This window comes from Miniopterus schreibersii (assembly GCF_964146895.1).
Source record: "Miniopterus schreibersii genome assembly, chromosome: X".
NCBI lineage: Eukaryota > Metazoa > Chordata > Mammalia > Chiroptera > Miniopteridae > Miniopterus > Miniopterus schreibersii.
Genome location: NC_138104.1, coordinates 95,875,429 through 95,900,226, shown reverse-complemented (window position 1 = coordinate 95,900,226; position 24,798 = coordinate 95,875,429).

The following is a 24,798-nucleotide window of genomic DNA, read 5'->3' as shown; positions in this document are numbered from 1 at the left end:
ACTAATTGAAATGTCAAACAGAGAAATACAAATACCACATGATTTCACTTATATGTGGAATTTTTAAAAAAATAAAAAAGGAACAAACAGAACAAAACAAAAACAGACTTGTAGAAACAAAGAACAAACTGATGGTTGCCAAAGCAGAGAGGGGTGGAGGGATCATGTAAAAGATGAAGGGAAATATAGTCAATAATAATATGATAACTTTGTGTGGTGACAGATGCTTACTAGACTTAGTGTGGGTTTCACATCATAAGATATAGAAACGTCGAATCACAATGTTGTACACCTGAAACTAGTATAATATTGTACGCCAACTATATTTTAATTTAAAAAGTAAATCAAACACTTAAATTAATCATTATATAGAGGAAAAAGAAATAGATCAAATTAATGCAAATGACAATTTATTTAATCCAGTATATGCAAACATCATTTCAATATATAATCAAAATGAAAAATATATTATTGAGATATTTTATATCATTCTTTCATGTTGAATCTTTGAAATTGGCATGTGTTTTATATTTACAGAATATTTCAATTTGCCTGCTAAATTTTCATTGGGAATACTTGATCTGAGTGTAGATTTTATATAATTTACAGTTGAAAAAGTAGATTCACATACCTAAATTGTTCCAAACTTACTTAAAAGTTTTCCAATAACTGGAATCACGCAAGTACCAACAAATCATCTGCTTTTAATATTTGCATCCACATTGACAAAAGTGGTTTATTGTTTTTAGAAGAATTGATTTGACTTTGAATAAAAAGCATGTCAGTTTCAAAACTACATCTGTCCAAGTTAAGTAAATTCACTGAATCTTGTGTCAACTCAGTATGATTAGTAAGTTCAAAGGGATATTGTATAAATTAAAAAAACTCTTAATTTATAAAAATGAAATAAATTTTTCAACATTTTCTGTAGTTTTTTGTAGCCAACTTACACAATACTGTCAATTACAATGTAAATCCTCTGTGTATTTTCCATGTTAGAAAAATGTGAAAAATCATTCTTAGTGATTTCTATTATAAAAAGTTTTAATTTCAACATAAATTCTCATACCTATCTATCTCACAAATAAGCTTTTCCTTTCCTTGGAGTTTCAAACTGAGCTCATTCCTCAGCATCATTAGCCATCAGAGAAATGCCAATCAAAACCACAATGAGATACCACTCCACACCTACTAGAATGGCTATAATAAAACAACAACAAAAAAAAACAGACAATAACAGTGTTGGCAAGTGTGTAGAGAAACTGGGCCCCTCATATGACTCAGCAATTCCACTTCTAGATATATATGCAAGAGAAATGAAAACATATGTCTACCCAAAAACTTGTTCATAGTGGCATTATTTATAACAGCCAAAATGTGGAAACAATACAAGTGTCATCATCAACTGATCAATGTACAAATAAAATGTTGCTTATTTACATAATGGAATATGATTCAGTAATAGAACGAAATGAAGTACTGACACATGTTACAACATGGATGAACTTTGAAAACATTATGATAATTGAAGGAAGCCAGTCACAAAAGACCACATATTGCAAGATTCCACTTATATGAAATGTCCAGAATAGGCAAATTCCTAGAGACAAAAAGTAAATTGGTAACTGCCAGGGGCAGGGGAAAGGGGAAAGTTGGGGCAAAATGGGGAATGACTACTGATGGATATGGGACTTCTTTTGAGGTGATGAAAATGTTATAAAATAAGGTTGTAGTGATGACTACACAACTCTGTGAATATGTGAAAAAAACACACACTGACTTGTTCCCTTTAAATAGGTGAATGGCATGGTATGTGAATTATATCTCAATAAAGCTGATATAAAAAGTTTATTCATGTGCAGTGTGATATTGGTGAAAAATGTAAATCCCACTCCCATTTTTGTCTTTGGTTATTGACTATTTGGCAAGTATTCCTTTTGCTTTAAGAAAATCTTGAATTTGATTTAAAAGTACAGTATAATAAATCTTCGCAAAGCTCTTCCAATAAGCCAATAAGCACTGGCAAAGAACATACAATCATTGTCTTCTATTTCTGTCAACAGTTCTATAAACTGGCAATGATTCATAGCATTTGCATGTGTACCGAACAATTTTAATAACTGTATCCATGACACTTTTCTTAGGTTTGCTTCAGAAAACTGAGCACAAATATTTTCAATATGTATTATATGGTGGAACAAAGCAATAAGAGAAACATCAGTCTTTTGTTTAAAAATTCAATAAATCCCTATTTTCTAAACTAACACAGCTGGGGCATCATCTGTTATGATATGAATTTTTCATATCTAGCTGAAATTCTTCTTTGACAGATGTAAAAGATTTAAAAATATCTACACCATGAATTTGAGTTTTAGGCTACTAATGGATATAATTTCTTTATAAATTTGTTAAGTCTTTTGAGACAAACTATACCCAAATAATTATTGGGCAGTGTCACATATATTTCATGACTCACGTAAAGCTACAGAAAAGTGCATGCAAGTTTTCAAATTTTGCATCAACTGACCTTTGAAATTCCTAGAAAGTTCTCGTATTCCACAGGTAATTATTTGGTGGCATAACTGACAACCTTTCACTTTTTGTAAAACATCATTTTTAATATTTTCCTCATAATTTGCTAACAATTTCCAACACTGAAATAATAAATCTTTTACTGTTTCTCTATCTAAAAATGGAAGATTTTTTGTGGAAGAATCCAAGCAATTATATAGCTGGCCAAAGTTATAAATCATTAAAAAATTTTTGTTCGACATTTCATTCTGATTTCAGGTGAACCATTTTAATGTATCTTCTTTTTAACAATTGATACAAAACTTCATATCAAATTTGCTATGTATTTGCTGAAAATGTCTCTTAATATTTTCTACTTTATTTCCTTCTAAAGCCTTTTCGTTTTGTTCTTCTGCAGCAAATTGCAATAGCCATTTACTGTGAAATTTATGGCATACTTCTTTCAATTTGTTTCTTTTCTGTTCTGGTCATAGTACTAGTTTCTGCATCTCCTCTCAATTCTGTTTCAGTTGTGTGCCTTCATATTAAAAAGGAAATTTTTTCCATACTTTTTTAAAACTGGAAATGTAACTTGATTATAATTAAAATAAGTATTTCAATTTAATTACCAATTATTATTTACACAGCTATTGCTGTAACTTATGGTGTCCACATAAAATATTAAAATAAGCAACATGTTCATTCAAACTGTAGCAATTCACTGACACTGACTAGATCGGTGATATGTGAGTGTGTAATACTAGAAACTGGACACACGCCCACCACGTTCACTACAACACAAATGATAACATGATGCAATGTTAGAATGAAATACATTACTTTCTCATTCTACCTTATTACTTGGGAAATTCTTGATTCATCCTGTAGCCCTTAGCCTGTGCATGCCTTCCTGTAGGATACTTTCTCTGCTTTTTTTCCCACAAGGATGCACCAAACTGCTTAAATAGTACATAAGTAACAAGGGTCCCAGATTGATTCTTAGAAATTTATAAATATGTCTAATCATGACTTTCCAACTGGTGGACAGGCCCTTTGGGAGCCTGATCACCCTAATGGGAGAGAGAGGCGGGCCTAATGAGGGCAGTTCAATGAGTAATAACTTAGGGATTTCGAGGACATGGGGATTTTGAGTATAGCATGGTGTTTGCCATTCAGATTTGTCCCTTAAACTAGTATAGGCTCATAGGGAAAGGAGGGCTCATACAGTAATTAAAAATATAGAATCCTTAAATATCTGTACGATATTGGAGAAACCAGGATCCCACCCAACAGAATGTTATGCAGAGGGCGTGTACTACTGAGCATCTGCCATGAGAACTTCAGTCCATTGGGCCGGGACACAATGATCCCTGGTCAGAGTCCATATCTTCACAAGTATATGTAGATATCCCAAGAGGACTTCCGGAGATCTCCAAGGCATACTTTAAGGAAGCCTGAGATTCCAAAGAGTATGTGAGAGTAAGATCCAGTGGAACCTTGTACCACTGCTTCGTGGCTCCCTTTGAACACAGGTTTTACTCTTTAATAACAGATTACCAATGTATGTGTTTGGTCATACCTGGAAAAACCTAAGCTCCAACAATTTACATATATTTTCCCTAGTTGACTCTTAGCTCCTTAAAAATAGGGATCCTTTTTTTTTTTTTCATTTCTAAAAATTAATTGTGATATTCTTGGTGTCAAATATTGTTGGGAACACAATAGGTATAAAATAAACGTTTAATTGAATGAAAGAATGAGCACATTTTTTTTAAAATCCTCACGGAAGGATATTTTTTCCATTGCTTTTCAGAGAGAGTGGAAAGGGGAGGGAGAGAGAGAAACATCGATGTGAGGGAGACACATTAATTGGTTGCCTCCTGCTCGCACACCTACCAGGGCCGGGGATCAAGCCTGCAGCCCAGGTACGTGCCCTTGGTCGGAATCAAACCCAGGACCCTTCAGTCTGTGGGCCGATGCTCTAACCACTGAGCCAAACCCACTAGGGTGAGAATGAACACATTTTAATTGGAGCCATTTGAATCAATATCCAGCCTGATTGTTTAATCCAGAAAAACCACTGTGTTAGTGGACATTTCATGCTATGTGGGAAGAGAGATTATTGACATGGTAGACCAAGAGAGGGATATATTTTTCCACAGGCTAGATTTGCCTCAATCCTGAAAGAATATTGTCTAGATATGTAAGTTTTCTCCCTACACATATAAAGCTTTCCCTGACTCTTAATGAAGGAAGGGAAGATGGCCCTTGTGCATATTTTATGTCCCCAGGCTTTGTTATCTGAACCAAAGATGCTTTGTTTGAGAGAAAAAGGACTTTATCTGCGTTTCATTTTTTTATAAAACCCCTTTCACCTAGCATGCAAGGGCTTTAAAAAAAAGACCAAAATATTATAGAAATGAAAATATTATTTTTCACTTCATAAGCACCACAACAGGGGATGACAACAATGCCCATACACTTTCTTAACCTGCCCATGAGTGTGTTTGAATAAAAAACCCTAAGAATTTCCTCAGTAATGATTTCAATTCCAGATTCCATCTCTGTGCTTTGCACTGAGGTAGAAAGAGAGTCTCATTCGCAGGGATGAGTTTGATGATAGGATTGAAAAAGGTATTTCCACAGGAAACCAGTCTGGTTCTACCAATATGAGTCCCAGGTCTCAACAGCTGCCAGGAGGTAAGAGCTGTAGCTTTCTCCTGACAATACAAATGGAGTATTTCTGCAAAACTGCTATGGCTGATGAAACAGATTCATTTTCCACTGATTCAGTCATTGAAGGCTTCAAATTCTCTGTGGGCGTTAGAGCTTCTGTTTCCTAATGGTGGAGAAGAGAATGTTTTGTTTTTTCAGGATTAGCTTCTGTAGGGGTTTTCAGATACTCAGCTTTGAATAGTGTTGGAAGACAAAACTTTTCACCGACTGTACATGCTCAGAACTCTTGTGTTCTCCGGGGTTAGGTTACTGGTTCCTTGGATCCTTGGAATTCTTAGTTGGCTTATGCCTTCAGATTACTTTGTTTTTCCAGAACATCACTTGTCCAATTAAATTTAATTACCATTTTTATCCTTCTATGTGTCTCCTTCATGCACTCATTAATTCATCCACTAGATAGTTATTAATACCTACTATGTACAAAGTGCTACAAGATCTCAAGATGTGTTGGATACAGTGCCTACCTTCCAGTACCTTGAAACCCAGAGGTCAAGAAAAACATATGCACAATAGGTATTCCAAAAAATAAATGAAAAATACCCACAAAGAAGTGCCAAGGAGAGAGGAATTACTTATAGTTAGGGAAGCAGAGCTCTGTGCAAAGTTGGTATTTGAAAGGTGGAGGAATTTCAGTTGAATAGAATGGAATGAAACATTGTTTAGGGGAAAATATGTAAGGATTTGGTTTGACTGATTTACAGATCCATTGCTACACTGAAGCTGATTGGTACTGACCGAGAGCCCATTGTGTGTATCTTTCCCAACTTCATGTTCAGTGATGTCATGTTGGTAGCTTAAAGTTAACCATGGAATATTTACACCATAAAAATCAGGAAGTGCCATAAATCTTTTTTCTGTTTGTTTTATTCTTGTTTGTTTTTTGAAAGCTGGTCTACCAGCACACCACCAGGTATATGGCATTATTATTTTTATTACTTCAACCCTTCTTGAATCTATGCTCTTTGCCCTGAAACTCTGACATTCTTCCCACTAGAGGCAGGAGATACTTTACTGCCCCATCGATCTTGGGCATGGCCAGGTAAGCTGCTTTGACCAGTGGAATGTAAGCAATGATGATATGAGCAAATACTTGAAATGTACTTGCTTAGCTGAGCTTTGTGCTTGGGCATCCCTTTCTTTCAACATGAGAATAATATTTTCTTGGCAACGTGCTATTTCTTGAAGAATGAGAGATACATGGAGTAGAGGTGCACTGAACCAATAGCAGGGAGCCAACAAAACACATCCAAGATTAGCAGAGCCCAGCTAACCTACAGACATGTGAGCCAGAAGTAAATGCTGAGATTTTGTAGTTGTCATTTACAGATCAATAGCTAAATTAATTGTGTTAGATTCCTATTACTGCTACAACAAATTACCACAACTTTAGTGGCCTTAAAAAATACAAATTTATTCTTTTTACAGGTCTGGAGAAGTCCAAGATAAGTTTTACAGGGCTAAAATCAAGATGTTGGGAGGTCTGGATCCTTCTAAAGGCTCCAGGAAAGAATCTGTGACTTGCCTCTTCCAGTTTCTAGAGACTGTTGGCATTCCTTGATTCATGGCTGTATCACTCCAATGTCTGCTTTTGTTGTCACATTGCCTTCTCCTGTCCCTGATCTTCTGTCTCCTCTCATGACACTTGTGATTACACTGGACTCACCTGGATAATCCATGATAATCTTCCTACCTCAAGATAGTTAACTTAATCATATCTGCAATATCCCTTTCACTATGTAAGGTAACACATTCACAGGTTCTGGGGATTAGTATGTAGACATCTTTGGGGTCCCACTGTTCAACCTACCATACTAATATAGATGGAGAATAAAATATGCATTTGGAATGGTGGAAAATATACTGGAAAGATAAACTGCAGTCAGCTGGTACTGATTCAAATACACACTTTGTGGCATTCATTGTGGTTTCATCTATGAGATTGATTTTCTCAATGTCGTGCTTGAGGAAATATAATTTGGTGGCCTTGAGCAGAATGAATTGAATTGGGAAAAAACTGAAAGGAGGGAGGCTAGTAAGAACATTAGTCCAGTAGAAAATTAATGAAGAGCTGAACCAAGGGTATAGTCATAGAAAAGGATGGGAGGGATGCTTATTTTAGACATTGAGGAACAAATCTAGAGTTGTAAACTTGGGAAAATGTTGGTCACCTGTAATAGAAATAAGAAAATCAGGAACTGGGGCTAGGATAAGTAGGAGTTGGGAATTACATGTGGATTGGAATGCATGAATTATTTTTAAATGTTGAGTTTAAGGTGCTTGTAAGATATACATTTTTCGTTAATAAGACCATGAGCTACTTCAGTTTGGTGACCCGCCAGTGTCTATAGAGTAATTGCCATTTTCTAGGTTCTCAGTACGTGTTTATTGAAGGATGGAAGGAGAGCAGGAGAAAGAGAGGAGGAAGGGAAGAAAGTGGTGAGTGCCTGCTCTCCCTTTCCCCACTCTGGCTGTCAACCAAATGGATGGTTTTCAGGGTGTGGGGAGCAGTCTGAAAAGCAGATACTCTAGTTACTCTAATCCCAGTGTGGAGAAGTGTTCTTCTGGGGTGTGTGTGTGTGTTTCCCAAATGGAGATTCCTTATAGGCAGCTAGGCCAATGAATACTATAAATGAATATGTAACCAGATGGTACTTTACCAACACTGACTTTGCCAACACAGAGGGAGAATCAAGGTATGTGTTGGTTCCGGAAGGTATTACAAGTGTGCAGGTCCAAGGTAATCTTTATGCATTTAACCTAGATTTTTTCACTTCTGATCTCATCCTTTGTCTGAGACATAAACCCTTCCCAAACTCATTTCAGCCCACCAATAGCTTTAGCTCTAATTATTCTGTTATTTGAATTTTTAAAAGGGCAATACCAAAAAGCTATTTGAACTAATAAATAAATTCAGTAAGTTGCAGGACACAGAATCAATATAAAGAAATCTGTTGAGTTTCTATACACCAATAACAAATAACCAAAAAGAGAAATTATGAAAATAATCTCATTTACAATTGCATCAAAAAGCATAAAATAACTAGGAATAAATTAACTAAAGAGGTGAAAGACCTGTACTCTGAAAACTGTAAGACATGAAGAAAGACATTGAAGAAGATACAAATAAATGGAAGGATATACTTTGCTTATGGATTGGAGGATTAATATTGTTAAAATGTCCTTACTACCTAAAGCAATATACAGATTCAATGCAATCCCTATTAAAATAGGAATTACATTTTTCTCAGTATTAGAACAATTAATCTGAAGATTATGTGGAACCACAAAAGACCCCAAATAGCCAAAGAAATCTTGAGGAAGAACAAAATTGGAGGCATCACATTCCCTATTATAAAACTATACTACAAAGCTCCAGTAATAAAAACAATATGGTAGTAGCATAAATACAGATATATAGACAGATCAGTGGAACATAAAAGAGAGCCCAGAAAGAAAACCTCACTATGTGGTAAATTAACCTACAACAACGGAGGCAAGGATATACAATGGGGTAAGGAACAGTCTCTTTAAAAGTGGTGGTGGGAAAACTGGACAGATACATGCAAAAAATAAAATTGGACCAGTTTCTTATACCACATACAAAAATAAAAATAAAAATGGAGTAAAAACTTAAATGTAAGCCCTGAAACCATAAAATCATAGGAAGTAAACTCTTTAACATTGTTCTTAGCAATATCTTTTTTGATATGCCTTCTGGGGCAAGGGCAAGAAAAGAAAAAACAAACAAATGGGACTACATAAAACTAAAAAGATTTTGCGTAGCAAAAGAAACCATCAACAAACGAAAAGACAACTTACTGAATGGGAGAAGATTTTTGCAAATGATACATCTGATAAGGGGTTAATATCCAAAATGTATAAGGGACTCATGCAATCTCACACACACACACACACACACACACACACACACACACACACACACCAAACAACCTAAGTAAAAAATGAACAGAGGACCTGAATAGACATTTTTCCAAAGAGGACATACAGATAGCCAATACACATTTGTAAAGATGCTCAACAGCACTCATCATCATAGGAATGCAAATTAAAACCACAATGAGATGTCACCTCACACCTGTCAGAATTGTTATCATCAATAAATCACCAATCACAAGTGCTGGCAAGGGTGTGGAGAAAAGAGAACTCTTGCACACTGTTGGTGAGATTGTAAATTAGTGCAGCCACTATGGAAATAGTATGGACTTTCCTCAAAAAACTTGAGCTGCCATATGATCCAGCAATCCCACTTTGGGGTATTTACCTAAAGAAAATAAAAATATGAATTTGAAAAGCTATATGCACCCCTATGTTCACTGCAGCATTACTAGTAATAGCCAAGATATGAAAACCACCTAGATGTCTATTAATAAGTTGAATGGATAAAGAAGATGTGATATATATATATAATGAAATATTATTCAACAATAAAAAAGAATGAAATCTTGCCATTTGTGACAACATGTATGATCCTAGAGGGTATTATGCAAAGTGAAATAAGTCAGACAGAAAGACAAATGTCATATGATTTCACTTATAATCTAAAAAAACAATAAATAAATAAAATAAAAATCCCCAAACAAATGGATAAACAAAACAAAATAGAAACAGACCCATAGATATAGAGAACAACCTGATGGTTGCCAAAGGGGAGGGTTTGGGGGATAGAAAAAAATAAAATAAAAAATAAAAAAACCAACATGATGGCATTACTGAAAGGTGGGCGGCTCCAATGCCAGGGCATCTGGGGTTGGTACATATACAGTTTCAGTTTCCACTGGGACCTTAATTCTATTTGGTTAACCAGCCACTCTGGTTTTCTTTCTTTGGTTTGTCTATCTTCAACAACTCACTCACCAAAACACTTCCCCTTCTAAATGTACTGTTTTATCTCATTTTATTTCTAATTAATATTGATGTTTTCCCCTTCTTCAAAATTAGAGGTCCCCATAGCTCCATACTCTGATCCACAGTGTTGTTGATACAATAGGATGAAGGAACCCTGATAGTTTAGCATTCTAGATGACAAGGAACAATATCAACAATGTCAAATGTCATGGATAAATGTCAGTAAGAGAGACAATTGAGACAAGACCAAAAGATTTGGTTAGTGGCAGAAGAAGGCTAGCCATTCACTAGTGACCTTTAAGAGTAGTTTCAATAGAGGCAGGGGCTAAAATTGACTGGAAGCCAAAGGGAGAGGATACTTTTCTGAGATGTTTGATGTTGAAACATAAATAAGACTGTTTAAAGTGGTAGTAAGATAGTTGAAAGATTTTTTTCAGGACAGTTAAAATCATATTTCATATATATTAGCCAATCATATAGTCTCAAAATGAAGCAATTTGTGTCACCAATAATTTGTGGGTTTTTAAAAAATAAAATAGAAATATTAGAATGTTTTAAACCATATGTGGTTATTGTTTATTTCCTATGTGAAAGAAGTCTTAAATTAAAACATTCTGATCTATTGACATTTATAGAACTCCATGTCTGTTTTTCAGCATGAAGGACTGAGGTGACACATAGGAATTTATTTGAACAGACATGATAAATATAATTCCCCTTCAAAAGCTTTTAACAAAATTAAGTACAAATTAATCTTGCCATTTCTTTGGTTGGCTTTATACTTGAAAAAAATAACGAACACCCTGTTTATTATTTTCTACTGCTTCAGGAAAAGTTCCTCTGATTTAAATTTGAGTGAAGGTTACATGAGAATGCAACCTAAGATTGAATTTGTGAGGTTTTCATCAAATTAGTACTATTCCACCACAGAAAAGTCTTTCTCAGTACAATATAATTACCAAAAGAAGTTTTGGTTTGCTTCATGCTGAGAGAGAAAAACATTGATTGAACATTGATGTTAAAAGAAATTGAAAACTGATATTAAAAGAGATAAACAAATGTAACTGAAAAATAAAAAAAGATTTAAAAAAGAGATAAACATTTTCCTTCCAGAAAATACTAATTGAATAAACCATTATTTCTTCACACACCATTAGCTTGCTAGAAACTCCATGAGGCTTGAAGCTCAACAAAGCTTTAGGATTCTGCAATGTGGTAAAAAGAGTAGAGCCTGGGCATCCAGAAGCTGAGTTCTTGTTCTGGCTCTGCCATGCAATTTCAGAAATCACTTGCCCCCAAATTAAGAATAGTTATCATATGTCCCAACAAACCCTCTTCTGGGTATCTACCTGAAACATTTGAAAACATTTATTCACAAAGATATATGCATCCCAATGTTCATTGCAACATCACTCACAGTGGCCAAGACATGGAAACAACCAAAGTGTCCTTTAATAGATGATTGAATAAAGAAGATGTGGTACAGAAATACAATGGAATACTACTCAGCCATAAGAAAAGATGAAATGCTGCCATTTGTGACAACATGGATGAGTCTTGAGAATATTATGCTAAGTGAAATAAGTCAGACAGAAAAAGCCAAGAGCCATATGAATTTAACTCATATGTGGGATATAAAACTGAAAGCAACAAATGAACAAACAAGAAACACAACCAAACAAAAACTCATAGAAATAGAAAACAGTATGGTAATTACCAGAGGGAAGGGGGGTGGGGATAGTAAAGGGTAAAGGGGTCCAATAAATGGTGATGGTGAAGTTGAGGGTGAAGGGCACCAGGGAAGGGCCAACAGCTGCAGTAGGAAAGAAAAGAAAAGGCTTGGACCAAATCCAGGGTTCTGACAGGCCCTCCTCAATCACAACCCCATGCTCTACCCCGCAACCGATGTTCTGTAGAAACATGAGGCCCTTCTTCTGGACTAAAAAATCACTCACTTTTTTATATGATCCTGTGATTGCTCATTCTGCTCAGCAATTGGAGAATACCATCTGTGACATGTGGGGAAGAGATCTCAAATGATGTCTAGTGTGACTGTCCGACTCTCTGACTATAACTGAAGCTCGGGGATTGTGTCTGCTTCCTTCCCTGAGTAATGCTAAGTGTCTCAGAAAGTGCCTGCATGTAGCATGTGTACCATATATAGTTGAATGAATGAACTCAATCCAAAATCATCCCATATATCTGAGTGGGCCCAGGGCTTCTCTGTTGCTCCCAGAGATCCCTAATCTGGCCACACCAAGGACAAAAACCAGGACCAGATAGATAGCACCTCAAACTCCTTGACAGGTTGCTTTCCAAGTAATTTTCCAAACTCAGAATGGTCACAGGCCAGTAAGGAAGGAGGAAGATGGCTTTTCACGGACTAGTAGAAATTCATAAAGTAGAACAACCACAGCAGGTCCAGCAGTATATTCTGCAGGACTGGGCAGCGGGTAAGCACCAGCCACACCTAATCCAATTAATTCCACCAAAACTACACAAGATTCATTTTCTATTACCCACTTTTCAGAGAAGCAAACTGAGGCTCAGAGAGAGGATTGGATATTCCCAAGACAAAAGCTGGGTGGGCAGAGTCACCTTGTGCCATGGAGGGGACCAAAGCTAGGCCAGGATATGTTGAGTGGTGTTGAATGCCAGATAGGTAAACACATAGGTCGTTATATAAACCATGATTCTACATGGCAAGTCTGGTACCATAGACACTATGGGACAGTTCTGTATTATGCCTTCTGGAAAGTCCCTAATGTGCAAGTCTCATCCAGGGACAAGCTGATGTTGAATTCATACTAAGTGAAACAAGAAGAGACATAATGTAAGCAACATCATCATGAACCACACACACACAAAATCAAGATCAGGAGCTCACTCAGGAACTGCCAGCCATTCCAGGTTGTTCCTCTAGTTCTCAAATCCAATCAGTCTCCAAGTTCTGTTGATTTTACTCCTCATGATCACTAGGTTTCATCTCCTTTGTTCTATCTCCATTACTTTCACTCCGGTCCAAAGCACCATCATTTCTAACCTGCATTATTTTTATAAAGTCCTTTATTGTCTCCCTGCATTATTATTGCTGTCTTGTCTGTTCTCTACCTTATAGCTAGAATGTTATTAAAATAATCATAATTTTAAAAATAATAAAAATAAAATAATCACAATAAAATATTATTATACATTTCCCCACCCCTCATTTAGACTCACTGAATGGCTTCTTATTTTTCTTAGGATAAAATCTTTACAAGGCCTAAATCAGAGTCACCATCTGCTCTGGTTTACCCAATTCAATACCTGTTTATGCCTGTTGTCCCTGTTTAATTATTATCAGCACCTGGTTCACTTTCAAAAGTATCCTGATTGACTAGGTGATGTAACCCCTGCCCACTAGCTCTACCTCATTACATGCCACTGTCTCTCTCACTTACTGGGTTACAGCCTTACTGACCTTTCAGTGCCTTAGATTTTATTTTTCTTACCTCATAGCCTTGGTGCAGGCGTCCCTGAAATGTGTTTTCCTCTTTTCTTCACCAAGGTAACTGTTACTCATCCTTCAGATTTTATTTGATCTCATTTTAAATGTCAAGTCCTCCTATTACATGCTCTTAATACTCTCAGTACTTTCCTTCAAAGCTACCACCTTTGTAATTGCATATAAATGTGTGTTATTATTCAAATAATGTCTGACACTTCTCTCCCTCCATAAAACAGCAGAGGAGGTACCTGTTTTGCTCTCATTAAATTCCCAGTATCACCCGCAGAACCTGGCCCAGAGTACACAATCAATATAAATTCATAACGTGAATAAGCTGGTGACCAAGCTCAGGGCACTCTGTACATTACACCTCCTACAAGGTCTAGATTGAGATTAGAATTAAATGATTACAAATTGATTAATGTCTTATATAAGTCTTTGTTGCTCACCACAACGTAATCTCCAAGACAACAGAGCAATAGGGACTAGGGCTGGCTACCTGGGAGGCAGCACATTGTAGGCTTCAAATCCCAGCTCTAGCCCTAACCGTCTGGATGGCATTGGGCATACAGACCCACCTTTAAAAAGGGGGTGGCAAGGATACCTATTGCATAGGTGTGTTGTGTGAGTCTTACAAATTAGAACAGTGTCTGGCACATTGCAAGCACCATGTGAGAATTCTTTTCATTATTGAATACTATATTTTTGGTGTTCAGTGTGGTATCCTGCTATCATATGTATATATCCAATAAATATTTATTGAATTATTTGAGGGACTAAATCCTCTGCTGTCTAAAGTGGCTATAGCCACTCCTGTATTTACTTACTCATTGAGCTAAAGTGAGAGCAAACACTGTCCCTCGCCTAGGTTTATATATATATATATATATATATATATATATATATATATATATATATATATATATAATTTTTAAATTTTATTTTTGTTTAAAATATTACAGATGTCCCTTTTTCTCCCCAATGACCTGTTCCACCCTGTCCCATCCCCCTCCCCAGTCCCTCTCCCCACCATTGTCCGTGTCCTTGGGTTGTGCATAGATGCATATAAATTCTTTGGTTATTCTCTCCCCCTCCACCCACCTGCCCTCCTCCATCCCTCTGACATTTGTCAGTCTTATCGGTGCTTTCATGTCATTGAATCTATTCTGTTCATCAGTTTATTAAGCTCTTTAGATTCCACATATAAGCGAGATCATGTGATGTTTGTCTTTCTCTGCCTGGCTTATTTCACTCAGCATAACTTTTCCAGGTCCATCCATACTACTTCCCTTACCTGGTGAAAGAAATAGACTTATAAGTTCAGGGAGCACAGAGGGTCCCAAACAAGAGGAACCCAAAGAGGCCCAAACCAAGATGCATCATAATTAAAATGCTAAAGATTAAAGACAAAGAGAGAAACTTAAAAGCAGCAAGAGAAAAGCAGTTAGTTACCTATAAGGGAGCACTCATAACACTGTCAGCTGATTTCTCAACAGAAACCTTGCAGGCCAGAAGGGAGTGGCAAGGAATATTCAAAGTGATGAAAAACATGGAACTACAATTAAGATTACTCTACCCAGCAAAGCTATCATTTAAAATTGAAGGTCAGATAAAGAGCTTCCCAGACAAGGAAAAGCTAGGGCTCATCACCACCAAACCAGAATTACAGGAAATGTTGAAAGGTCTTCTTTAAGAAGAAGAAAAAAAGATAAAAAATATGAGCAATAAAATGTCAATAAATACATATCTATCAACAACTGAATCTAAAAATCAAAATAAATGAACAAGTAAAACAGAAACAGACTCATAGATACAAAGAACATTTTGATGGTTGCCAGATGGGGGGTTGGTGAAAAAGGTAAAGAGATTTAGAAGTACAAATTAGTAGTTATAGTGTAGTCATAGGGGTGTAAAGTGTAGCATAGGGACGATAGTCAATAATATTCTAATAACTATGTATGGTACCAGATGGGTATGAGATTTTTCAAGATGATCACGTAGTAAGTTTTATAATGTCTAATCACTGGGATATAGGCCTGAAACTAATATAATATTGTATGTCAACTATAATTGAAAAAATAAAAAATACTGATTAATAAATAAATAAATAAAATAAAGCATAAAAACCAAATTAAAATGAATTGTCATCACTCCTTCCAGTCTGGGACTCTTATAAATACCCAATCTGCCTTGGACATATCATTGTATCTGGGAAACCTCTTCTTTTATTAAATTTCTTCTATTGTTTCTCCTGTGCTGATTGGCCCTATTAGATTGCAAAAGGATTCTTTCCATGGAAGAGGTCCAGCTGGGGAATGAGCGGTAGTTACTAGTCATCTTTTGTCTGTTATCTGGGCTGCCCTTGATGCTATTGCAGTGAGTGGGCACAACGCACTTCAGATGCTGGCCATGTGTGAATGTGAATAGAAGTTTGTTTTGGTCGGGTTGCCCCAGAGGCAGGCTGTCAGACAAGAATTGAATGTACATAGTATATTAGGGAGGTACAGGAACATTGGCTGAGAATGGGGGTAGGGTAATACAGGAAAGGGAAGATAGTTAATCAAAGGCGTGTTTTTTAAAAACCAGCTAACATTGTGGACAACTGAAGTTTATACTCATTGGAAAACTTGGGAAATGGGATCAAACACACATCGCGGTATAACCCACACAAGAAGCCAGGTATCTGAAGCATTTATACCTCCATACCCACCAGCCATTTGTTCAAGGCTGCCCTTGGAGGAATATTGGTTCCTAGGTAACTATTGGGGGGGGGGCAAATTTGGTTCCAGCAGCCCCGGGCCAGCCCTTTTGTAAAGGTACATGTAGCAGCCATTGGAGGTCAAGCTGGTATGCATGGACGTGGCAAGGAGCTCAGAGAGGATGTGTTAGATATAATGTGACTGTGGCAGAAAAAACCATCTCTTACTCTCAACACTGTTGTGAAATCAGGTTTTAAAAAAAATTTCTAGCTCTTTTTGTGTAGCTCTTATTGTGCCACTTTTCTCACTGCCATTTCTTTTTTATCCCTTTATTCTACTCTCAATTCCACATGCCCTCTTCTTTTCCATCCCTACTGGCATAACTGCGCTGCTTACATCACATTTTTCCTCTTGGTTTTTCCCAAATGGAAACCCCAAGCTTTTTGAGTCTTCTCTCAGAACAAAACACCATTATGATGGGGTGATAACGTGATTATTATTGTGGTGATTATAACATTTGTTGACTGAATGCTCCATTGGTCACTGCTCCCGGCTGTCACAGAGATGGCTGAGGAGCCACTAAGTCAGAGTAATGAGTAATAAAAACTGAAGGCTCTTTCCAGCCCGGGCAGCTAGTGGCCCTGCGTGACTTTGCTCTGGATCTGTGCCACTCTGCCTCATCTATAGGGCATTGCTTGGAAGGAGACAGACTCTTGTGTCCGATTAAACTGATGATTCTTGGCTAGAAAAGTAAGATTCTTGAATGATTAGGACACTGAGGCCCAATTTCATATCTGACACTCTATCCAGGACTTCTGATCTGCATTCTACTTTCAGGACGATGACGCCTGTTAAAATGCCCTTGGGTGTGATTTTCATCATTTAATCATGCTGTCATATCTGTTTGCTCAAGAATGCTGACCTTGTTTAGAAATTACAGTTGCAGTGTTACCAGATGCACATACTAATAGTCCACTAGGGCGAGTTCTCATGTAAACGGAATGCTGTGATATGATCTCAGGGACACTGGGATCCCCACAAATATATAGTGCTCACTTGCTTCTCAATGCCTGAAATTCCTTAAAAAGAAAGAAATCCTTTCACGCTACAATGAGAGAGAGAGAGAGGGAGGGAGGGAGGGAGGGAGGGAGGGAGGGAGGGAGGGAGGGAGGGAGGGAGGGAGGGGGAGGGAGAGAGAGAGAGAGAGAGAGAGAGAGAGAGAATTGTAGAAGAAGATTTGCCTGTATTTTTATCAAATTGATAGATGTACTCAATTTTAAAAAACACAATTAGTACTAAAAAGCTTGTAAGAAAATATAGCTAGTGTTCCGCTCCTTCATACACACAAGAACCATTCCTTAGAGAAAACTTTCAACTCTTTGAGCTATTTTTTCTATTTGCCTACATAATTATATACAAAATGTATATAGTGTCATTTCTTATTTATCTATTTTATACATTACCTATTGACTTCCTAAATGGAAGATCAGAATTTAGTATTCTTACACATGCCCATACTGTCCCTCTCCTCATCTTTCCAATATAGTTGTATCATAACTTTTGATGAAATGAATATCCTGTTAAACATTATTATGACAATGTAAAATTGTTCACGGTTGAGGCATATAGTACGTAATAATTATATTTTCTTTATTGCACATATTTTCTCTAGGTAATAATTGCCTTGTCCTTATATTTGCTTAGCTTTCTGTGAACCAATCACTAATTCTTCCCCAACTCTTCTATCGAGTTGTAGATGCTTCTTAATACCGCAAGAACATCTGGTAATCTATCAGTACCATTTCTCCTCTCACCTCCCACAAGACATCTGTTCTAGAGTCTCCCGTTATCCTAATTCATTCTGCACTGATTATTCTTTAGACCAGCTGCATGGCTGTCCTTTCACAATTTCCTGTTAATAAAGGAATTCTCCTTTCTCTACTTTGTTGACTTCCATGTTCCCTGGATCCTGTCTTGCACTTTAAAAAAAAAAAAAATTATCTTTATTGATGAAAATATTACAGATGTCCACTTTTTTCCCCATTGACCCCTTCTACCCTCACCCACTCCCCATCCCAGGCCTTCACCTCACTATTGTCTGTGTCCCTGGGTTATGCATTTATGCACATAAATTCTTTGGTTACTCTCTCCACCCCCCTCAGCCCCCCCACCTTCCTTCTGAGATTCGTCAGTCTGTTCCATGCTTCCATGTCACTGAATCTATGTTGTTCATCAATTTATTAAGTTCTTTAGATTCCACATGTAAGTGAGATCATGTGATGTTCGTCTTTCTCTGCCTGGCTTATTTCGCTTAGCATAATATTCTCCAGGTCCCTCCATGCTGTCCCAAAGGGTACGAGATCCTTCTTTACAGCTGCATAGTATTCCATGGTGTCCTTATACACTTTTAATCATTTTTCTGATATTTCACTCTACCTTATGAGATATTTGTGCCTCCAGTTTGCCAGACTTTCTGGGGTTCTACAGGGCAAATTAGCTTGCTTCTTGTTGGCATTTTTCTTTGAAGCTTTCTGCTCTAGTGTATTGTTGCCCTTATAGAGATGGTCAAAGCTGTTTCCCCAGAACCCCATTTGTACTTCTTCCCTCAAGAAAAAGAAAAGTGAAGGAAGGTAGGCCAAACAGTTTCCTTTTAAGGAAAGGATGCAGAGGCAGAGGTATACATACCTCTTTGCTCCCATTCCATTCGGATAATTTAGTATCATGACCACACTCACTTGCAAGGCAGCATGATAACTGTAGTTTCTAGATAGACTATGCCCTGAAAAACTCCATGTGGGGGAAGTGAGTACTAAAAGAAGGAAAAGGAAAATGCATACTGGGGGATGACAAGCAGTCTTGGCCACATGTAGGACTAGTGTCAATCCCTTCTGCATACAGTTGGTTGCCCTGCCCACCAAGCAGAAGTCATGTGCACTTCTAACCATCTGCTGTCCTGGGCTTATGGCTGGGCTATACTGACCATCAGTATCCATGATTCCAAGCACTCCTAGTTTCCTTGTAAGCAATTTGTTTTGTCTTTTTGACAGAAACATGAATCTAAACAGATGAGGCGTCCAGTCACATAGGGAATTTTAATAGGTTGCCTCCACTCATAACCTGCCAAATACAGTAGCTTCTCTCTTTTCTATACTTGGAGAGAATGAGGCTACAATCTCCAGATTGGTACCTATTTTGCATGCTATAAGAAAGAACATACTATGTTTAATACAAAATGGGGGAAAATTCTGTCTACTACCCTTAAACATGGATGTGTGTAGGCACTATCTGAGGACATTGTTAAAATGCAGATTCTAATTCAGTAGGTGTGGGCAGGGACTGGGATTCTGTATTTCTAACAACCTCCCAGGTAATGCTAACTTTGCTATCCAAGAACCACATTTTGGTTAGCCAGGCACTAAGTACTTTCTCTGTTAATATCCAGTTACTCTCTGCTTTGAGATCAGACAGCTCACATTGGATGAGAATTCATATATGTCTAAAGAAGACAACAAATACATTTCCTCTGATAAACATAAACAAAGGAATTTTTGCAGCTTTTACTGTACCCAGGAAATTTAACAAATAGTAAAACTGAATGATAAACAATGATGGGTAGGTTACAATCCCAAAAACGATGCCTTATCACTGAAGTCAGAGAAATAATAATTGTCTAAAGGCTTCAAAGATAAAAACTTCAGCTTGCTTTTCTCTTCTCTTAATTAATAAACATGAACATGTATTCAAAGACAAAGACTTTTTAAACTACTTTAAGCAACTAGTCTCTGGTTTCAGTGTGTCTACATTCATGGGCAGTTCTGATGGCTGTGGTGGCTGCTGATTTTTGGAAGCTGTAGTTCAATATTAGAGAACATTACTTATCAGTGGAGTCAGGCCAAGATTAATGAATTTTTCCCTTAAAAACCTGAAGTATAAAGTATTCTTTTAATACATTGTTCGCTTCTTTGCTTTATGCTGACTGTATGACTTACTGACTCCTTCTATAAGACTGTCCCCTTAGGACTAACTTGCCAGAGATACTAATTTCTACCTAAAGACACTGTTGAGTGCAAGTCTCTCATTTTTATTTTCAGTTCTTATTTTCTGTCCTCATATTGAGCAACAGGAAGGAAGGGAGATAGACATTTGGTTGTGGGAGAGGGAATTTGTTAAATTCTTATCATTGGAAAAACTGGTTTTATTTGTTTCTCATGAAGTAATCTTTAAGTAAATGCTTGAGAAAATGGCCATTGAAAGAAAGCTCTACTTATCAGCAGTCTTGCAAAGGGTTTTGTATTTTTTTTTAAGGTGGGACAGAGTAAGGGGTTAATTTCCTTTGAATTTTAAAATTGAAGTGTAACATAAGAAAGTACAAAAATAAGCATGCAGCTTGATGAATTTTTACAAATTTAACACCAATAATGTAACCAACATTTATAAAAATAAAATATTACCAGTATTCTTAGAAGCCTTGCTCATGCCCCCTTCCAGGCACTTATACCTCCTACCTCCATTAACAAGGGAAACTATCTGACTTTAAATGCCATTAACTGTTTTTGAACTTTATATAAATGGATTATGCTGTGTATACTCTTGTGTCTGGTTTCATTCACTCAATATTATGTTTCTGTGATTGTTTCGCACATTTGTCGTATATTTTTGCATATAGTTATATTTGTGCATTTTCATTGCTGTTTATTATTTTTTGTATGACTACCACACAATTTACTTATATATTACTGATGAACTCTTTTATTTTTTTCCCATTTTGGCCTAGTACAAGTACTGGCACTATGAATATCCTAATATATTTCTTTTGGAAAATATATGTAATCATTTCTTTTAGGCATCTAGGAATGTAATTTCTGGGTCATAGGGACAGATGTATGTGCAGTTTAGTAGACACTCTCAGACAGTTTTCCAATTTTGTAGGCACCAATCTCAAGCAGCATTTTAGGTAGAGGCTGTTCTAGAGAAGGGTTAGACACTAAAATGGAGTAATCAACTGTTGGGACAATTTTTGAATGGAACACGGGGGCAGGTGAGATATTGGATATAGGGAGTTATTTCTCTCCATGACTTTCTTTAGATGCCACAAATTTAAAAAACAGAATGGGGCTTGAGCAGTTGAAACACAGGGCAGATAGAGGGTCTATCAAAGAGAAAGTAAGGCAGTATTGTGACAACTGGGATAGATTGATGAAAATAACAATGTACCTATATTCATTCTTAATCTTAGAATGCACGACCAGCTAACAGAACATGGTGCTTAAATGCTTGAGCTTTGTAATTACATTGCCTGGGTTTGGATTCCAGATTCTCATTCATTCGCTGTGCGATTTGTTTTTTAATCCTCACCTGGGGATATTTTTTCCATTGATTTTTTAGAGAGAAAGGGGAGGGAGGGAGGCAGAGAGAGAGAAAGAGACAGAGAGAGAGACTGATGTGGTTATATCCTGCACATGCCCAACCGCCCCAACCAGGCCGGGGGATCGAGCCTGCAACCGAGGTACATGCCCTTGACCAGGAATCGAACCTGGGGCCCTTCAGTTGCGGGCTGATGCTCTAACCACTGAGCCAACCTGGCCAGGGCTGGCTGGCTGTGTGATTTCTGAGCAAGCCATTTAGCCATTCTGAATCCAGTTTCTTCATCCGCAAAGTATGCATAACAAAGTATGCATCACATTTCAGGGTCGTGGGGAGGATTAAATAAGATGCAGAATGTAAAACCCTTAGCAGTCCCAGGCATATAGCCTTAATAATACAGAGATAATAATAGTACCAGAAAACATTTATTGAGATCTTACCATGTGCTAATGTTTTTGTAACTATATTTCATTTGAACATTAAAACAGTCCAGGGAGATAAGTTCCATTCTTATTCTTATTCTCCAGATGCAGAAACAGACTCAGGGTGGGTAAATAAAGAGCTCAGTGCCAAACCTTACTATATAATTACTATAAGTTAGTTTGCTCAGAGTTCATTTCTTTAAGTAAATAATAAAATGCATGTTAAGGAGAGTCCCCCAAACTGGGACTCTCACACATTGCTGGTGGCAGTGTAAAACAGTACAGCTACTTTGGAGAATGACTTGTCGGTTTCTTATGAAGTTAAATATACACCTACCATATGACCCAGCCATTCTACTCCTAGGTATTACCCAAGAGAAAAAAATAATGCACATCCACAAAATGATTTCCAATTGTTAACAGTTTCATTTGTAACAGGAAAAAATTGGAAACAATTCAAATGTTCATCAATAAATGAGAAGACAACCAAAGTATAGTATACTTATATGTGGAATACTATGCAGCAATACAAAGGAATGAACTACTGATATGTGCGACAATACAATGAAGCTCAAATACATTATGGCTACTGATGGGAGCTAAACAAAAAAGTTATACTGTATGATTTACTTATATAAAATTTTTAAAAACACAATCTAATATAGAAATCAATCTTTCATGATAGAAAACACATCGGTGGTGCCTGGGCCTGGGCAAGGAAGGAGAGATGGAATGCAAAGGGGCACAAAGAACCTCTGGGTGGAGAGATGGAAATGCTCTATATCTCATTATGGTGGTGGTTTCATACATGTATATTATCAAAATTCATAGAAATATTCACTTTAAATGAGTGCAGCTTATTTCACATAAATAACTCAATAAAGTTGTTTTTAAAAGTGTCTTTAGGAGCTGGCATTGACCCTGTATCCCAATCCATGATGGTGGTAAATAGTGGCAGGGCCATTGCTACTCTCATGAAGGCTGAGGTTGCCAATTTTACCAAATTATTGAGTAAAGTACTTTGCATTATGGCATTTTCCCCCTGCTGCCTGCTACAAAGCAGTCTCCAATTTCCGATGGGGGTTGGGGGAGGCCTATCTTTCAAAGTAAACAAGAAAGCAAAAGAGGCATTCTTTGTGATATAACCCATAGTCCTGTAAAGTAGTTGCCAGTGTTTACATTTTTATACCTTTTTCTGTGCATGTGGAGAAGAACTAATTACAAGTGTCCCTAGGCCCATATGTGTCCTTTGACCTCTCATAATACTTATGCATATGCTATGCATTTTTATTTTTCCAAGGGTAAGCAAAATGCTAGAATTCTTCCTCATATGAAATTCAAATTAGCTCATAAATATTGCATTCTGAATTGGGTACTTTACTCTAAATAACTTGTGCTTTTTTAATGGCTTATTTCAAAGAAAGTTGAACAGTGATGCTGGAGTACACATACAAGATAGGCATGAAGTACTTATGCTTTAGATGCTGTGAAAAGACAGCTGAAATAATGCTTTCCTTCCTTTCAGTCCTGTCTATAACAACTGCAATATGGCTGTCATTGTAGTTTCTCCTTGAAAATTTTGAAAGGAAGAATTAGATCCACAAAAGAAGGAAGAGAAATGGCATATATTGAGCAGCTATTATGTACCAAGCACTGCATCATTTGTTTTACAAAAGTTATTTCATTCAAGTGTTCCAACAATACTGTAAGGTCCGTAGTGTTAGCCCCATTTTACAGGTAAGGAAACTGTAGCTCAAAAAAGTTAAAGGACTTATCAAGACACCCTAAAGCATTTGCCAATTTGAAGGCAGCAGTTGAGAGGCTGAGGTACTAAAAAGAAAATTTAGGAATTTCATGGGTTTGGGGGACAAAAGCTGGAGTTCAGGGCTTTACAAGGAGGAGGAACTGTTGTAAATAGTCATGAGCTTCAGTCAGAACTCTTGAGGAACTACACCTTAGGTATAAAGCGTGAACTGGTACATCAGCAAGATGGTGGAATAAGAGGTTCCTAAATTTTCCTCCTCCCATGGAGGCACTGAATAGATAGCTACACATGGATCAATTCACTCAGAAAAATCCAGAAGCTAATTGAGTGACTCCCATGAATCAGAGGACTGAAAAAATAGCCACATTGAAATGTGCAGGAAAAGATGAGACACACTCATACCATAAACCCCACTGTTGTCACGGTGCCTTACAATTGGGAGGGAACTCCAAATTCCCAGCTTCTCCAGAGAAGAAGTTTTACAGATGCCACCCAAGGGGCTGGCTCCCAAATCACACAGCTCAAAGAATCAAATGCGCTTGGCATTCAGTAGTCTTCCAGGACAACAGAAAAAACAAAGAAGCAGTTTTTAAATGGGTGCATGAGCTTGTCCCACTGGTATTCCACTGGGCCCAGCCTCTAGTTTCTCCCTGCAAGGAGTCTGACTGCACACTTTCCGCTGCTGCCCAAGAGTCAGGCTTCTAATCAGATTGCATCTGGGAGCTGATTAGGATCCTCCTGGAGCCCGACAGGGCTTGTGGGCAATTCATGTGTTTTCTCCCCCTGTCTCTCTTCATCCATAAAACCAGGTCTCTAGCCTCTCCCTGGAAGAAGCTTGTCTTTTACAGCTGCCACCTGAGGGACAGGCTCCTAAATTACCGAGCTCTGAGTGCTGAGAGGGCTCAGCATTTGTGAGGCCCCCAGGACCACAGAGAACAAAGTACTGGT